General features: G+C 39.5%; 1 long non-coding RNA gene across 1 annotated transcript in view; it reads right to left on the reverse strand.

Annotated features, from left to right (window-relative positions):
• Window positions 1–3683: 3683 nt before the first annotated feature.
• Window positions 3684–18489, reverse strand: part of LOC144022295 (uncharacterized) — an 82043-nt gene continuing 67237 nt past the window's right edge. The window contains exon 3 of the long non-coding RNA XR_013284300.1: window positions 3684–4103. This is a non-coding gene — a long non-coding RNA (uncharacterized LOC144022295). The remainder of the gene's footprint in view (window positions 4104–18489) is intronic.

Consider the following 18489-nt stretch of genomic DNA (forward strand, 5'->3'; position numbering starts at 1 on the left):
TTTTTTTCTTTTTTTTTTAAACAGTGTTTAGTGCTAAATCAAGCCACATCCAAATATTGTCAGAATCACTTTCTCCGTCCCCAAAGACTCTCCGCTGAAAACCAACCTTTAACCTTTAAATAGCGTTCTGCAACAAAAGCTACAAAAGTATGTAATTCTTTCGCCTTGAAATTTAATGCCTTTTGTTAAAATGACCAAAAATCACCAAAAAATTAATAATTTAAAATGTTAAATTTTGTATAATTGTAAATTGTAAACACCGAGGCTGCCTTTTTGATTGTACAACTGGTTTTCAGCCAAGCTAACTCATGGGCAGCTAGCTACAGCCTCATTAAAATGTATCATTTGTGTCCGTACAACTCGACTAGTTATAACATAATGTGTTTAATTTGGTCTCGTACCTGTCATGGTCTCATAACTTGTAACTATAAATAATCACTTTTTTTAAATAAATAAATAAATAAATAAATAATATTTGCTAGGTTTGCTAGCTAGCACATTGCTAGCCATGGCTGCCTTGAATCTAGATTTTCTGACACCAAAAGTCATGTGATTGTTCTTTTGCTTTTTTTTTTTTTTTTTTTTTTAAATAGAAATGTTATATGCGTATATGTAATGTAATTCATGTTCTTATTTTGCTTAACCACTAAGTTTTTTTTAGCGTACTATCAGCGTACAGTTTTTTACTAAGTTAAATGATGACTAACTGCATTTCCATCTTTTAGCTTTCTTCTGTTACAGTTTGTTTGTTTTTTTGTTTGTTTGTTTGTCCTTTTCAACCTTCAGGTTAGTGAACTGTATATGATGCCTAACCTGTAAGTTGAAGGGTTGAAAAGATACTTTCAATTTACTCTTTATTGGTATTTACTCTTTATTTAATTTACTCTTTATTTAAGTTTAATTAAATGATGACACTTAGGGTACACGTGATATATATATATTTTAGAGTCTCATAACATCTTGTAAAAATGTATGTTAGGTAGGCAAACAAGATTGCTGTGACACAGAAGTCATTTATTTCCCTGTGACATTCTGGTCCTTTCTTTTCTTACCAGCATCCCCCCCCACATTTTCATGACTTTTCCCAAAAATTTACATGCAGAATGTCGTGCAGTGCTCTGGCTCAGCTCCCCCATAAACCTCCCTGACGGATCGCATGCCGAATCATCGCCGTTGTGAGTCACGTACAGGAGAAACAAGGTGGGTGGTTGGATGCAGGGCACACGATAAAAAAAATAAATAAATAAAGAGTGGTTTATTTTAGTTATGGTGCTGTCTATGGACCAAATTGGCCTTGTAATCCACAAGCTAAACATCATTTTTGCAGAGAAACGCAATGAGGTTAAGTCTTTTTTGATATGTTAAAGAAATCCCAAGCGATGCGATATTAAAATTCAACAGAAACAGAGCCCACTGTGCCGTCTATCTGTCTGTCATTCTTCCATATAAATAGACATTGTCGTTGATTTAATGCAACTTGCCGTTCAAAGCGGGGTCCCCTCATGGGGTTGGTTTAGGGCGTCTTTCTTCAGTGTAAAAACTCCGGCTGGAGGAGGGCGCTCTGAGACTCTGAGGCAAGCTGATGTTTGTTGAAGGGTGTTTTCTAAGTCCCTGCGTGCACAGCAGGACTTTGCATGCTACCATTGTGAGCTTGTGCCTTTAATGTTGGTAAGTTTGCAAAAGAAAAACATCAAAAAGCCCCCTCCATCCATGCTGATGACTTCTATTTCTATTTCTACCCTATTGGATTTCCATATTCTACATCTACTTGATGTTGATACTTTGCAACATTATGACTCTAAAGTATTGGTTTAAAAGAGCTCAAAGTAGCCTAAACGGTCTCCAGTGCGCATTTAGCCGCAAGGACTGCTACCAAAAATGTTTACTAGAACATGAATTTTAATCCTGCAATATCACAAATTTTTAAGATATTTTTTTTAAATGGGTTTTTACATTATACAGGAAAGTGTGAATTTAGAGTTACATGTCTTAAGTGTGATATCATGTCGTGCCACATCACGCTCAGCAGCACTGAGCTCTAGATGTCGCATAAAAAAAGCAAGAAGAAGAGCAGAGAGCAACTTCTAGCTAAACTTGCTAATGAAGGTTGCATGAATAGATGTGTGTTTAAATCAAATTAAAAAAAACTATTTCCAAAAACTTTATTTCTTCCAGAATTTTGGGGATGTTTTGTGTTGTGGTATATGGTTAGCTGTTCACTGGCTACCTACACTCACTAAGAAAGCTAGCCAGGAAGTGATGAGTCATGTTTAAAGGGTATTTAAAATCCACCATGTTAATATTACTTTTATTGCCTATAATTTTGTTTTTCCCCAAATTTCTATTTTTTGCATGACTTGCATGTTTAAATAACATTTAGCTGACATTTAGCTGCCTATCTAAACATGCTAAGAAATGCATAATGTTTCAAGGCTTTTTTTAAAGTGTAGCTACAATGTTAGCTGCTTAGCATCAGACCTGCATGTGGTTAATTAAACTAAGACATACATTTCTTTTTATAATCAAGTGTTGTTTTTCTGGGGCTCAAACATTATTAGCTATGCTAACAGGGAGCATTTGTTCTCCTTTAATATTCTTGCTATTCTGTTAGCAGATGTTCCCCATTGTGCATGTTTTCTTTTTCCACAGTGGCTCGTCCCCAAAGTTCCAAATGCAAACTTGCACACTTTTTTTTTTCTTCATCCAAATCTCAAAGTTTGCCCTTTGAAGTTGGTTTCCTTGCGCTATCTCGCTTAATACTTTCATTCCGTGCTAACCCGAAAAAATAGGAGTTGACATTTGAAACAGGCGAAGAGAGCTTTGAAAATATTTAGCAAAGTAATTCTTTGAGAGGAGCGGGGAGTCGAGTGTATCTATGTGTGTGCATGTGTTCACCCCCACTCTTTGCCGCCGTTTCAAAGTCGCGATAAGATGTGACAGTCGATCAAACCTCGGCAAGGGTTTTGATGCCACCCATCTATGGCGCAGCTATCTAGCTGGCATTTTGCTGGCGATGTAACAGAGAATCAATTATGAGTACACAAAAATGTGAAAGATTTACTTGTCTAAAGACGCTTTTTGACAGTTTGATGATATGACAACACTAAATAAGCGCCATACTGTGTTTTTCCTCAGCTGAAAATAGGAACTTGCGACGTGACTGTGTGGATGCCGAGAGAGTAAATGCACAGAATACAGAGTACAAACATTTGGCTGTAAAAATTAATACAAACACACTTGGGGATGATGGGAAGATGTATTTTAATTCCATGAAAAAAAAATATAATTTTATTAAATCAATTTACTTGCGGGCTATATGATGATGCGTGAAATGACTGACAAGTAGAGCTGTCAAAATTAATCGATCAATTGACAATTGATTATCAAAATAATCGACAACTATTTTAATAATCTAGTGATCGTTTGGAGCTATTTTTTTTTTATTTTATTTAAAATTGTCCAAATTTTAGGATTTCTGTAGTCCTTCCTGAAAGAAGACTGATTATCTTCTATGTTTAATCAAAATAAGATATTTGCAAACATCTGCTTTTACTTTGGAAAACAATGACCGAACCGGTATAATAGTGCACCAGTAGTCACCAGTTTTTAATCACTATACAAATGCGAAGTATGAAATAAACACCAGTCACTGGTTAATAAACAGTAATCTGGGGAGTACTTTTGTAATACACTTTAATGCAAAATTAAAATGAATCTGATTAGTCGATTAATTGAGTCTAAAAATATTCTGTACTGACAGCACTACTAACAAGTACACTCTCCTATGACTGCATAAACAACAACCCTAAAAATACATAGCTAGAATTCATCTACAGTGGGTATATTTTATGTATCATGGTTTACATGTAGATTATCCGATGAATGCATGAACAATAACCCGAGTTAAACAGGACATCTTCTTTTCACCGCTGTCTTTTGCTTTCATCAAGGACAAATAGAAGAACAGGACCCCGGCAGAGGATGCGCCCCTCCACTTTCGTCCACGCCGGTGGTGACAAATGGGTAAGGACACGCATTAGGCCCTCCACGTAGTTCACGCAGCTTCCGAGACGTTAATGGATTCACCTCCGTGCCATCATCACCTTCGATTAGGAGCGGGACAGAATCAATAGTTCTCCAAATGCAGCGGAATCGGTCATCATAAGAGGCCTCTGCACTCATGTGAATCTCATCTACAATCCGCAAGCTCTGCTGGCTGCTTACACAATTTAAAGCCAACCAATATAAACAGCATGACATTAGCATGGGTTTTAGGTAATCGACTGTTAGATAAGTAGAGCGAGTTTTTAGATCTTTTTTTTTTTCTTTTTTTTTAAGTTTAGACATTCCGAATGAAGTACAATTCCTATTTATTGTTTAATTTTATAGATTCAATTTTATTGTAATTCCGAACATTCACCAAACATTGCAGCTAAACTAACAGTCAATTGTATTCCATCCAAAAGAGGTTGGCAGTAGTTTAGCTGCAACTAATTTGCTGCCTGACCAGACTGTAATATTCCAAGAGTCACCTTAGATTGTGTTGTATATTCGCTAGATCTTGAAACAATTAAGGCATGTTTCAATCAATACTTGGCCCCATCCAGAAGAGGGTGCTTGGCGTCTGCTAGTTTTATGCCTAAACAGGCTGTGGCATCTACAGTAACAATTGGCACCATTAGGATAACATTGCATGGAAGCTTTAATGCTGTAAATGCTGGACAACATTCAACAGAGGGTGCCTATTATCTTTGCCCAACCATCTTGCCACCTAAACGGGCTGTGACATCCAAAAATTCTAAGAAATTTCAGTCACTGAGATTAATGTTACATAACCGCTATGTTTTGAAGCAATACTGGCATGTACTGTAGCATTCAAAACCTGGGTGGCTTCTATTTTTGCTCAAGCACTTTGCCGCATGAACGGGTTGTAGTATGAGAAAAGTGAGGTTAAAAAAAAAATGGAGTCAGTGAAATGTGTGAAATGTTACATAGTTGACCCAATGTGGGAAAACAAGGACTGCCAATTAGTTTGAGCCAAATTAGTTTGCAGCCTAAACGGGCTGTGGAATCGCAAGATGGTCCAACAATGGTGGTTAATGAGATCATTGAAATATTTGCAATCTCGTGAAGCAATGGATTCATATTGCAGTTACTAGTACTGGGGCAACATCTAACAGAGGCCTAACTATATTGCTGCCTTGACGGGCTGTAGGATCCGAACAATAATCCAATAATCACAGCCCATGATATCACATGTTTGATAGTCGTTATCTTGAAGGAACGGAGGCCTATTGCATTCAGCACTTTGCAACTTCCAGCAAAGGATGACAGTATTTCAAGCCCAACTAGATTGCCGCCTAAACGGGCTGCGCTATCCTCAAATGTATCCTAATTGTGCTTTCATTTTGACTTGTGCACAATAGATGTGCTGTATGTCACACCATAAATCAGCAGCACTTGTGTGTTTTAAATATTACTCTTGTCATATTTCTTAGCACACGTTTGATGGATTACTTAGCATGGCATCAAGCAGCTGTCAAGTTAAGTCAAAGACTACGCTCTAATTCTTACACTCAGATCCGCCGTGGGAGCTGTGTGATGTGCTTCTACGTTCGGCCTTTATTCTGCCAGCGTTCTTGGGAGAGGCCGGGCACTGGCTGCTCAGACGTGATTAATTGCCGCAATAAAGCTCATTATGAAGATTAAGTAGGAGTTACAGGAGCATTATTGATCACTGTCCTTTAAATAACCTCAAAGTTGCTTGTTTGTGCACGATCGTATGGCGCCGGTCAATGCGGAGGGCAACATGGGAGCAATGAAATGTGGCTGCGAGACGTTTCGAAGATGACATCAAATCACTCCCGTTTGGCCGTTTGTGGCTTGTTGGCGACGTAAATTGTCTCATCATTGTTGTTGGACGCTGTAACAACTGAGGTCACATAAGACTATAAAAGTTAAGTGACACTTCCACGATCTGCCCTCTTTTCGATTCGTGTTAAGATTCATTTCTCTTGTCTGGCAACAATTGCTGCATAAGTTGTGGCTTTTGGAGATGCAGTATAGATATTGAGATTGATTTATGAGATAATCCTCCATCTTTAAGGAATGAAAAAATACTATGCAACATCAAACAGAGGGTAAGAAGTAATTTTCAGCCTAAATGGGTTGTGGTATTCAAAGACCTCACAATTTTTTTTGCATAGAGGCATATATTTTTTTCAATAGAGGAAGCGACTTAATTAGGCTAGAACTTGCGTGATACCGAAAGGAGCAAATTATAAATAGGTCCAACTAGCATCCTGCCTAAACGGGCTGTGGCATTCATAGCCTGATTTCACAATTATATTAATTGAACTGTATTACATAGTTGCTACAATCTTGAAGGAATTAAGGCATATTGGATTTCAGTACTAGCATTATCCAAGAGCAGACAATTAATCTAGGTCTAACGTGTGCAGCCTAAATGGGCTGTGTTGCAACGTTGCTTTATGTCTAAAAAAAAATTGAGGTATATAATGTATGAACAAGACTGTTGCATAATCACTATGTTTAAAATAAAAACCTGGTGATGCTGGATTCAGTATTTGGCAACATCTGCCATACGGAGTCACTAAAGTATGTGTATTTAGAAGTCTTAGGACTTATCGAATGATTATATCAATGATCAGTTCGACCGTAAGTCTTTTTCATGTGAAGCAATACTATAAATTCACAGAACAAATGTGAATGGTCAAACATGAATTCTACTATTCTTTCCACATCTTTTGTCAGCTAAATCCCCTTTTTATAACATCTTATCCCCGGACCCCATGTGTTCACAAAAGCATCTCAAAGGAACGCTTTTGTATTTCATTACCCCCAAATTAATTCCTCTACCACGAAATGACGACCCTCTAAATTCTACGTGCATGAATCTGCTCTTGAATGCTGTGTGTATAACATGGCTGAGGAAACACTCAAGTGGGCTGTTATATCCAAGGTATTTTTGAAGGTCACCACTTGGTTGAGGCTTAAAGGCTCATTAATGCCAGGGGGTGGGGGTAAAAAAAATAAATAAATAAAAACTTCAGTCGCCCGCTTAAGAAAATTTCCAGCTTTACGCAGTCGGGCTCGGGGATGTCGCACGCTTGGCAGCTTGCCTCTCTATTACAATCTGAACGTCACCGTTTATTTGTCAAGCGTCTGGCCAAGGACGAGTGCGGCGAGCTTTGAGCGGCACCGGGTGTCGTTATTTCTCAAGGCAAAAATCATATGGCAATCAGCGGAAGATAGAGGACATGCTGTTATGTTAGATAAATATGTCAAACTGTATCGTATAATGTAATTTTGAATAAAGATAGACGGTTTAGGATGAGCGTTCTCCGTTCTTTAAATTATGTTGCATAGTGGCGAAGCCATGGAACATTCAAATGCAAAGCAACATCTCGCAAAAGTGGCACTTAACTCATTCACTGCCAGTCATTATAGAAAATTTTTACATTTCCAATACTCACGTGATATTACATTCAATAATTATATATAAACCGAATCTACCAAATAACAGAATAGACTCCCTACTTTTTGTCCCGTCCCGTTCTTTTATAATTGACAGCAGAAAAATGTAGGTTTGCCAAAATACAGCCATTTCTCCCATGGACTCTGAAACTGTGTTTATTTCCTATAAAATGGGGCAATGATGTCATCTACCGGTGGTTGGGCATCAGTAAAGTTGTTTCCAAGTTTGATATTTACAGTGGAGCATGCTCAGATTCGCCCCCATTTAGCACCGCTCTAAAAAATACAATTGACAAGTATACTTGTCAAAGGCAGTGAATGAGTTTAAGTACTTGTTGCCTAGACAGGCTGCAGTATGTGAATTAATGAGATTCCGCCCCATGGTTGCAACATCTTGAAACACAAGAATTATATTTGTTTTCACAACTAGGCAGAAATGATATTCCTTTTGAGCCAATGAGCTTGCCGCCTAGACGGGCTGTGGCATCCAAACTGATTTCACAAAGCTCATGTTCCTTTGTCACTGCCTTAAAACATTTTTACTTTCAGTAGTATGCAATTTCCAGCTGGGATGAAGCCATTTATCCCAGTTTGTTATTTTGCCGCCTTAACGGGCTGTGGCACAGAAAGTTTGATCCCACCAGTGATATTATGGTGCTTTGTCACAATGTCTTGAAGAATATGTGTTTCCAATACCATGCAACATCCATCTGAGGGCTCAAGTCGGCCTAATGAATTAGTTTCCTGCCTAAACGGATGTGGCATTCGAAGTCTGTCCCCCACCATTGTATCCATGAGACTGCAATGCAAAGTGAAGCACTGGAAGCATTTTAAAGTTCAGTACTCAACTTCCAGTGGGCACTTGTGTGCCTCCCTGGTCTTGTCAAGCATTATGTCCACCTGTGTTTTGGCCTGCCCCTCCTAATGTGTCAACCAATCAGTATCCTCTGCCACTTGTGCCATGCCCAACTGTATCTCGTTGTGTCAATTAGTGTGTGTGTATTTAATCTCTTGTCTCCCCTCTGTCTGCGTTGATTCATTGTCATTTTCTTCATGTCCTGCTGCCGGTTTTGTTCCACGTCTTGTCTCGGTTTAACCTTTTGGACTTTTTGTTTCTTAGTTTGTAGCTCATTTTTGTTTATTAACCTTCTTTTTGACCCCGTTCTTTGCCTCACCCTGCTTACCTGCATTTCGGTCCACCACCACACCTCGGTCCTGACACACACAAATTAAACGTAAAACAGAAAACACATATATTGCACTACCTTATACTACATTATAATGACACAGAGGAAAGGATTCTCCAGGCAGTTAACATTTTGTTGTAAATATAATAAATGAGCGAACACAGAGATACACTTTCTATTGGCTCAACCAGGATCCAATCACTCTCCGGGGCCGTGATTGCGAATCAGCACCATATGCTGTCAAATGAGACAAACCAGGAGATCAGCACCTGCTCGCAGCGTGCAACGGATATGTGTCAACCCGCCACTCAGCTCTGCTCATCGCCACTGGCCTCACGTTTGCCTGTCAGGCTTAAAGCGCAGCCCCAGAGGTGAGAAACTCATTTGGAGTTCAGTTTTTCTGACCCAGAATAAAAGGGACCTCTCCCTATCAGGCTAAAAATGGCGGGCTGGGTTCTGGCACTGGGAGGGGGCGAGGGGGGGTTGTGTTGAGAGCATGTCGGCAAGATAAGGGACTAGCAAGGTGCCTGTTCGCATACCTTATCGGACTATTCCAGGAGTGCATTTAGCCTCCTTTTTTTCCTCCACAATAAAACAACCTCAATGACGCACAATTTGGATGTGATGCAGGTTTGCCAGAAAGGAGAGAGTGCAACAATGTTAAAAACAACTCAAGTGCATATTCAATCATGCAGTGGGAAATAAAATGATGTCCTGTAGCTCACTGGATTTAAATACTAGTCAACATTCAACACAGTGTGCCATTTGTTGAGGTCTAACTAGTTTGCTGCCTAAATGGGCCGTGGCATCCAAAGATTGAATTGAATTGAATTGTAGTCAGCGATATTATATTTCCAAATCGCTATTTCATGAAGCAGGGGAAGCCTACTGCAAGAACTTGGCAACATCCAGAAGAAGGCATTATTCATTTGAATCACCTAGCTTGTTGCCTAAATGGGATGTGGCATCCGAAGATGAATCTGACTACAGTCAGATTATGTTTTACAGTCTCTAGATTTTGAAGCAATGGAAGCATATTGGGTTTCAATACCAGGAAAAATCCAGCATATTGTGCTGGTCATTCAGTTCCAACTGGTTTGCTGCCTAAAAGGGGAGTGGAATTTTTTTCTTTTTAAATCCATCGACAGCATATTCCATAGTTGCTACATTGTCAATCATCAATACAAGGCAATAGCCAACAGAAAAAGCCATATAGGTTCAACTACATTAACGCCTAAATGGGTTGTGGTAATTTGAAGTTTGGTCTAACAATTGTATCAAACAATCTTCAAGCAAGGAATACATACTGGATTTCATTACTATGACACATCCAGCAGACTATATCAATCATCTGAGTCCAACTATTTTGCCGCCTAAATGGGCTGTAATTAATCTGACAGCTGCAGTCAATGAGATTATGTTGCATAGTTGCTACGGCACATCTTTAGGCAATGCAAGCATGTGAGAATTCAATACGGCAGAGACAGCCGCCTAAACAGGCTGTGGCATCCAAATATATAACTAACATTGAATTGAAGTCTCGTTGCAGAGTTAAATGTTGAAGCAATAGCTACATACTAAATTTCAGTACTATGCAAAATCCTACAGAGCTCATTCCATTCAGGTCTAACTAGTTCCCCGACTAAATGGGCTGTGTCATTTTGATGATTTATCTCAATTGTGGTCCAGATAATCAGATCGTGTTGGATAAGTGCTACATCTTGAAGCAAAGAAAGTATTCTTGTTTGTCTATTCTGGTCAAACTAGCTTTCCGCCTAAACGGGCTGTGGCATCCAACGATGAAACTAACAACTGCAATCAGATGAGTTTGTATAATAGCTCGATCTTGAGACAAAAATTTATTTCATATATGCACCAGAGGTTGCAATTCATTAATGCACAACTTGCTTGCTGCCTAAATGGGTTGTGGAATTTGAAGATGTATTAAACAAGTGCATCAGTCAAACAAGGTTGTGTATTTGTGATGCCATCCAACAATGAAGGCATTCTAGATTTCAAAACTCCACACTTCAAAAATCCACGAGAATGTGCCATCAAATTGTATTTATAGAAAATATGAATAGAAACTCTATACAGCAGTAAGTAGGAGAAGGGGGGGGGACGGACAAAAAACACATGCAGTACTGTATCTGTTTCCAGCGATAAGTTAAGAGCAACAATTTGAACCAGGGCCTTATTTATGTAGTGCTCCCGCATGCTCTCCAGCTCACTCTGTCTAATCTACAGGTGAGCAAGCAGGAGCTGCTGGACCGGACGTTTCCAGCAGATAAGCGCATTCATTGATGTGGGACACTTTGGCATCATTTCATTCCCACTCCTATTAAAGCGTATTGATCTCCACCTGTTCTCTAAGTCCCAAATAAGGCAGACGCTTCGACTCCAAATGCCTGCTAAAAGCCGGCCTCAACCCAACAACCCACCTCCACCCCCACATCCCTTCTCCAACAGCAGCTCAAACTTCATGTGCTACTATTTGAGGTTTTGGTTATTAAACTCCCCTCCGTGCTTATTAAATCAACGTTTGATCACCCTCGTGGCTGCAAATTGGGGAGTGGGAGGCAAATTGAGCCTCCCGGATGCAGATTAAACATTCAATAGTACAAAAAATAAATAAAAAAAACACCAAGGAATTTCTTTTGAGCTCAGTCATTTCAACAAAACACGTGTTTGGCTGATATTTAAAAAAAAAAAATGTTTGTGTATTCAACATAAACACTGGCTGTCATTTCAGAACACTCCCGGACGCTACACCAAAAGTGTGTCTTGCGTGAAATTAAAACAATGGGGCCTTGCACAGTTGAACAACTATTAAATGGAGGAAGAGAGGGTGGGGGAGAAGTAAAGGTAACCGCTGCATGAGAGTCGCTTTGTCATCAGGAGACAACAACAACAACACGAGAGCAATATCCGACGTGATCTCCAACGTTGCGGAATAATAGAATATTCAGAGATGATTTCAAGGGAAAACGAAACACAAAGTGAACCCACTTGGGGGCAATGATGGGGAATACAGTTATGTTAAACCAGAGGTGCCAAAGTACTCACACTAGTCTGTACTAAAGTAGAATTATGGTGTTTCAAGAAAAAAAATGGTGAGTTAAATAAAGTAAAATTACAGAGGCTGCTTAAGTACAAAATTAAAAATTTGTGTTTAAAAAAGGCGGGACATTCTGTACGATAATTTGAGCTGATTGGACGACGCGACATTCTACACGTTTGTTTTAACCAATCACGACGAACATCTTACCAGCTAGAAATGCACGAAGCGCCTCTCGCTGTTCAACATTCAACAAGGAACCGGTGAGTAATTCTGCGAGAACAGAATTAATTGTAGCGTCCATTTGTCCATGTTGGGTTTGTTTGTTAGCCCACAGTAGTCACAGTTGCATATCCCGCCCCCAAACACAATGTTGCTCTGTGATTCGTCCGAACCACCAGTGGTTCGGGAACGGTGCTTATCTGCGGGAGCGATACAAGATGTATTCTCCGGAGTTTGTGAACTCACAAATACCGCGAGAATTCATCTTCCGAGAGCAAGGTTAGTCAATTACTGTACAAAATCAAAAGCTAGCTAGCACCAAGCGGTAGCTAGCTTTAGCTCATTCATTTATGCTATCAAACCAACAAGTTTCCATGCTAATATGATTGCTAAATTGACTAATGATAATTGACAAATACACTTTACCTGTATGACAGAATTCTTGAATGCAGGAAGCTTGTGTTGTTAGGCTAGCATAAGTCACGTTCGCATTCACTTCAAAAGATTCTTGGAGTCAAATTAATTCTCTTAAATTACTGTCAGGCTAAAATGAAATGAATTATTGGTTGTCTATTTAAAACGATTGCATAAATTGGCCTGATGGAAGTTTGCTGGTTTAATGAGAACACACAATGCAAAATGCCATAGAAAAGCTACGAAAGTTATGGTTTAAAAAAAAAAAAAAAAAAAAAAAAGCTTACCAAGATGTGACTGTCATCTGGCCATGGCTTTATTAAACTTTCTGAAACACTCACTTCAAAGATGGATTATTGTTCAACATGTGCATAATGCTACAGTGACTTATTATAGACGGACTACTTGGTGTAAAAGGTATGAGAATGACTTATTTCTACATGAAACGTCTTCACCACAAACCGCAAAAAGCAGGCAGATGACGCGTGAATGCAGCAGTCTGCACGCGTGGATTTACACAATTTGCTTGCTTCCGTTCTATCTGCTTAGAATTTTTTTTTTTCTTCCTGGTTGCTGGTATTTTAACATTACAGAAGTGTGCGCTTGTCTTGTCATGCTATGGTTGAGCACTGCCATCTAAGGATTGTCTGTAATCGGATTCCATGCAGGCAGTCAGGGAAGAAGGAAGGCAGGCAAGACTTGATCCTGCTTTTCTTTGCCTCTCAAAATTGAAAGCACGTATTGAAATGCAATCGGGTGACATTCGAAGTTCATTTTTAACATGCTTTTTGACGTTGTGAAATCAACACAATCACAAGACTGCCACTCGCCAAATGATCAATTACTTCCTCCATGTGACATCTATGGCTAATGTACTATGGACAGCCCTGGAATTTATTAGCGTTCATCTTGCTTTTATTGCTACAAAGCTCAAAAATGTCTTTTTCTTTGGTCAGCTCGCATGGGGAAGTGATTGACGTGGACGTTAGCGCCACTTTCATCCTCAAGGCTGTTTTAAGTATCCGCAACCTTTATATTGGGCTTTTTTTTTGCTTTCCAGGGCCGCCGTTGGCTTGTGAATAATCCATCTGTGCACTCAGCCACTGCATGTCGAGAAGCTCTTGCGGTTTGCGCCAACACTGGTTTTCCATGTTTGGTGAGTCTGCGCTTCGGGGACGACCATCATTATTTTTCATGAACAATTAATGCCTTTAAAAACTAATATTTGCACTTGCTGTCGACTAAAGATGACATCACCTGTGCTCAGGGCCAGACTGGGAGTCATTTTCAGCCCTGAAGCTTCAAGGTTCAGACCGGCCCACTTTAGTTCAATTTTTAATGAACATATACAATTTTACACTTATTAGCGTATCAATGTAAAATAAATTAGCCTTCCCTCAGACGATATTTATGTTGTAGTTACAGTGTTACTGTTGCTATTTGTGGATTAAAGTTTTGCTAATTTTGGTATTAAATTATGTGACTTGGTAACAACCTTAGTAACGAAGACACACAGTCTGTGCTATATACTGTATAATACATTAGCCTACAGTGATAGTGCAGTTGTATGACGATGTCATCATAATGCAATTGCTCCATTTACCGATTTTAAATAAATATCGCCCTCTGGCGGCCCACTGGGAATTGTTCCACTCGTCCAGATGGCCCAGTCCGGGCCTGCCTGTGCTTGTGGAAGTAGGTAACGACCAATCAGGGCTCAGTTTGCTGACCAAACCCAGAAAACAGGTGAGCCATGATTAGTCATTAGCTACTTACAGCACAGGTGATGTCATCTTCAGTCAACAGCAAGTGGGGAAAAAAAATTGTTTTTAGAGGTATTAATTGTACACGAAAGATAATGAAGTTATCAAATTCATTCTGGACAAAATATGAACTTTTTTACTGCTGAAAATGGCTCAATGAGTCAAGTATCCCTTTAATTACCAGCAGAGAGAGAATGCTCTAATTGAAGAGAAATACAGGATAAAAATGTCCCCATTCAAATTGTTTTATTGCTTCTCTAATGACATGCACAAATAGTGCTTGGGTGGCGTTTATTTGAAGCTACGTATCTTGAACCAAGTCCATAATTTGTTTCAATACCCGAACGTGTTTTTGCACCGTCACAAGCAAAAGCCCTGTTGATTTGAATTGATTGCTGGGCTAACTGAGGTGAACTTCACATTCCTCATCAGACTAACCAAAATTATGATTGAAATAATTACAAAGCAACTCATTTAAAAAACTGTCAGGATGAAATTACAGCTAAAACTTGTCAAGTGACACGTAATTATTTGTGATGAAAGATCAGGTGTAAGTGTCAGCGAGTCATATCGCGGCGGCGCACGGGCGGTCTAATGGGGAGCAAAGCCACTTCTCCTGTCATAATCTCCGTCGTAAACACTTACCTCGCATCCGCCATTGATTGGCACGTCGCTCTCTCATCAATCATCAGTCATAGTCGCACAGCCTCGCCGCATGTTGATAATTATGACGTCTCAGTCAGGAGTGTGTTGATTAGAGGGAGGCGAAGGCTTGATGATGGCGGGCAGCAAAGTGTGACGGAACCCGCTGATGTTTCTATTATCGGTTGCTCTATTACCTGTTTGTACAGAAACGCTCTCCGGATGCTGACTGAAAGACAATCACTTTTGCAGACGGATTAGATTTAATGCATGTACAGAAAACAGAGAGAGGCAAAAAAGGAAAATATTTGTCTAAAACTGCAGCGTAATTGGTATTGGAATTCCCACACATATTACACGCACCTTTATGCACAACTTGGACAAAGCAAATCTAACATATAAAGGTTATCGTTGCTGACTAGTGGGATCACATAGAAACTGAAATTGTGCACAACTAACGTCACTAAGTTTCCGTATTGTTTATGTGGAAGAAATACACAAAACAGTTTGTCATAGAAGGAACTGGTGTTACCTATTTATGCCTGATAATATCTGGTTATCTGCATTCTCCACAGGCAAGGCTAAAATAAAATACAAGTAAATGAAAGGCTAAGAATTAATGATTCCAACTTACTACCATTTCTTCCCTAGTAATGAAAAAATCCCATCCTTTTTCTCAAAAAATGTCTCTAAGTGCACTTATGTGGCAAATATTAAAAATAAATTACGGGGCCATTCAGAGGTAAGTGGTTCCATAAGCGCAATTGATGACAGCAAGGAGTATCACGAAGAGTTCCGACATCACCTTGAGGGTCCTATCTACTTAATGATGTCACGTGGCACACGCTCATTTTTTTTTCCGAGGAATGGCAGCCATATTTTATTTATTTATTTATGTATTGCTTCAGGGTGCTGACACTTTGCGCAAACGTCCTTTTCCAGGCAGCACAGCGGCAGCACAAAAAGGAAGATGGACAAAAGATGTTGACGCATGCATGCGAACCCTCAAATTTAGTGACATGAACTTAAGTGACCTAAAATACACGAAAATAAGCCGATTTAAAAATGTTATGGTTATAGTTTGTTGTCAATTTACAGTTTAAACCATATGTGTCCAAACTATGGATCGGGGCCCCCGATACTGAAATAATCATTTGACACTACTTATACATTGGTTTACATACTGTAGAGCTTTTCTAGTTATGGGAAGACAAATTATTTATGACTAAAATAAAATTTCTTTTGGAAACATTGTACTGACTAGGTGTAATGCAATTTTAGACACACATTTTTTTTCTTCCACTTTGTGCTCGGTGTCAAGTTCTGATTTATTAACATTAATGATCCACGAGTACATTTGTCAAAAAATAGTCAGCTTACTACAGTTTATCATTGTTTTGGTTCTGAATGCAGAAATGGAATTGGGTTGCTGTTCAGTGCTGGAGTGGATCTAGCGTAGTGGGATAGAGGGCCGTGCCCACCACAAAATCTTAAAAATCCTTAATTATTTGCCTTATTGGCTGCACGGTGAGTGAGTGGTTAGCACGTCCGCTTCCCAGTACTGAGGACTCAGGTTCGAGTCCAGGCTCTGGCCTTCCTGGGTTTGCATATTCTCACCGTGCCTGCGTGGGTCTTCTCCGGGTACTCCGGTCTCCCCCCACATTCCAAAGACGTGCATGGCAGGTTAATTGGGCGCTCCGAATTGTCCCTACATGCGCTTGTGAGTGTGCATGGTTGTTCATCTCTGTGTGCCCTGCGATTGGCTGGCAACCAGTTCAGGGTGTACTGCCCAAAGCCAGTTGAGATAGGCTCCAGCACCCCCTGCTACCCTTGTGAGGAATAAGCGGTCAAGAAAATGGATGGATGGGTGGATATTTGCCTTATCACCTCTAACAGAAACTGTTACGTAGCAGTTTTTCAAAAATAACTATAAACAATGTAAAATTGCTTGCTTGATTGATTTCAGCGTGTTTAATAAATTCAAGTCAAAGAATTTCAAAGCGCATCCTTCCATTTGTCTTTTTGCCGCCCTCAAATGGAAAACCTCCGGTTTAAACGATGAAAACAGACAATCCTAAACAGCCATTTTTCATGGTTTGAGCCTTGGGGGATTTACTGTACAACATTAGCCAGGCTAACAGGCTAGCGGCTAACCTCATTGCCTGTTTATACACAAATTAGACCCCGTGGCCCGATAGAAGATTCTCGCTTACTACGTGAAAGAAGATTTGTGCGTGCATCCTACAGTATCTCCTCTGGCGTAATTAGAAAACAGCTTAGCCAGGTACTGATAATGGCCAGCTCATCTGTAATTATCAAGCAGACAAAGTGTGCTGCCCTCGCGCTCCAAAAGCAATTAGTTTGACCCCTCCCGAAAAAGCGCACGCATTTGCTTCACATTGATTTTATTCTTTTGTGTGAATATCAAGCTTTTCAGTCTTTTTCCCATTTCCCTCCCTCATGCGAGCTCGGATTCGTCGGGACCGCTGTTCCGCGCAGATAAACAGTATTTTGTTGTTGTTGTTGTTGTTGTTGTTTTGTTTGTGGCAATTATTGCCTGAGGATGGTTGGGAATGTGACTCGACTGTCAATGAGGAGGCAAGCAGGAGGGAGGGAGGTGGGGAGGAAGGTAAGGGAGGAATCAACTCGCGTGCGTTCTGTGGCAGCCCCAGGGAGCGTCTGCTTCGGATACAAGCCATGCATTTGTTATATTATGATTATCATACAGTATCAGCTTATTGTTTAACATTTTTGAAGGGTGGTTTAACTGCACAGTTTAAATGTCACCGTCTTCAGTAGCTCTTTCACAGTGAGATTGCATCCTGGAATAATACTTAATACTGATCGCTGTAGGCTAATTTGATTAATTGGCTCAAAGATAATTGTTTTGGATAGTGAACGTCTGTTTTTGCTTCTCTCCTGATGCAGCTACTAATAATTACTTTACCGTCATTTATTTAGCATTTTGTGTAAATACTAGTGTTAATTTCGTCAACGAAAACTAAACAAAAATAATTTGATCAACACACATTTTTCACCGGACTCGACTCGACTAGACTAAAACCCACATTAATAAACAAAAACTGGGACTAAATCAGTATCCATTTTCATTGACTAATGAAGATGAGATGAAAATGTACTTCACTTAATATAAACTGCACGAAAATCTACGGGCATTTTAGTTCATGAACAAAAACCAGATGAAAACGATATAATTTTGTAAAATCTTTGCTCTGCTAATCTGTCACTGTCACGCTGTCATGTGACACACCCCCTTTCAAATCGGCAGCTCGTGAATGAAACATGAACAAACGCATTGGACAGACAGGAGGTGGATTCACAGTGAAAGGTTAAAAAAAAAAGAGAAAAAAAAGAAAGTAAATTATAGTTGTAACGTAACATTAACCCAACGGCTATAACGTTCCAACAATAATGGTAATCCGACCGCTAACTAATGCTGGCTAATTTGCTAGCTCATAGCATTGAGCTATAGTCGCCACTTGTTGATATACTGAAATTGTGTGTGAAATTGTTTTTCATCAAAAAGATGAGAAAATGTTTTCTGTGAAATAGTTTTGGATCCGAAATGTTCAACATTATCTGCTGACAAAAAAAAAAATATACAGACGTAAAATGATTATCTTGACTAAAACGTTGACAGTTTTGTGTTGACTAAAACTAGACGCATAAAATTACGTTTTCTTGG

Source organism: Festucalex cinctus, chromosome 7, assembly GCF_051991245.1.
Source record: "Festucalex cinctus isolate MCC-2025b chromosome 7, RoL_Fcin_1.0, whole genome shotgun sequence".
NCBI classification, from domain to species: domain Eukaryota; kingdom Metazoa; phylum Chordata; class Actinopteri; order Syngnathiformes; family Syngnathidae; genus Festucalex; species Festucalex cinctus.